The sequence below is a fragment of the Seriola lalandi genome, unplaced genomic scaffold (assembly GCF_002814215.2).
Source record: "Seriola lalandi dorsalis isolate HSWRI2012SDOR001 ecotype SW California unplaced genomic scaffold, Sedor1 jcf7180002053880, whole genome shotgun sequence".
Classification (NCBI taxonomy): Eukaryota; Metazoa; Chordata; class Actinopteri; order Carangiformes; family Carangidae; genus Seriola; species Seriola lalandi.
The window spans coordinates 1,915-2,837 of NW_019524433.1; the positions used below are offsets into that span (position 1 = coordinate 1,915).

The 923-nt window shown below is 38.2% G+C and overlaps 1 pseudogene; it reads right to left on the reverse strand.

The window, feature by feature from the left end:
* LOC147819372 (gap junction alpha-3 protein-like) overlaps positions 1-621 on the reverse strand; it is a 1,989-nt pseudogene extending 1,368 nt beyond the window's left edge.
* Between the last annotated feature and the right edge of the window lie 302 nt (positions 622-923).

Sequence of the window (923 nt, forward strand, 5' to 3'; positions counted from 1 at the left end):
TGCTCAAGTGAGGAAAACAAATGAGGAAATATTCAAATGAGCAAACACCAGCAGCAGACTGGTTTCCCACCTGGATGAATGCTTGGTTGTTGTCCTGCACCTTTTACATGAACGTAGGGGGGGTTACAGATTGTGCTCGGGGCGGTGTGAAGGCTTTAGTGTCACACCGAAGTCTGTGACATGAGCAGGATAAACTGCCACTACAGATGTTTTACTTTGCTTAACAAACATGGTGCCACGGGATGTGAATGCAGATTCTGTGACTGTCGACCATTTCAGAAGAACAAGGTCCAAGACTATGAAGGATGAAAAATGACATGGGTATAAATAAATAGATAAATAAATGACGGAATAAATAATTAAATACATACATAAATGCAAAAAAATGCATACATTTAACATGTATTTATTTATGCATTTCTACATTTATTTATTTCTGTATGTCTACATTTATTTATTTATTAATTAGTTTGAGTTGTGACCATGTCTGAACACTAACAGCTGCTACCAGGATAAAGACTGTGATGAAACCTTGTGACGACGTTGGCAGCAGCTCACACAGTCTGACGCCTCTCACCGGCTGTGACGGGGAGGTTTTTCTGTGACCTCAGATGTTGACATGGTCTGATCATGTTCCTGGTATTATTCGACTAAATGAGAAACAAAAGTGCCTTAGAAGTGTTTTTGTGATGTTCCATATAGAGAGTTTTTCAGGAGTGGAACTGAGAGATTGTTGTTCTTCATCTTCTGAATATACTTCTATTGTATAGTCACACAAAGACTTATAATACTGCTGTAGTCTGATGATGAGCTACAGTGAGCCACAGAAACACAGAATACCATGTCTTCAAAAATAATAATAATAATAATACATTTTATTTAAAGGCGCCTTTCTTGGCACTCAAGGACACCGTACACAGTTA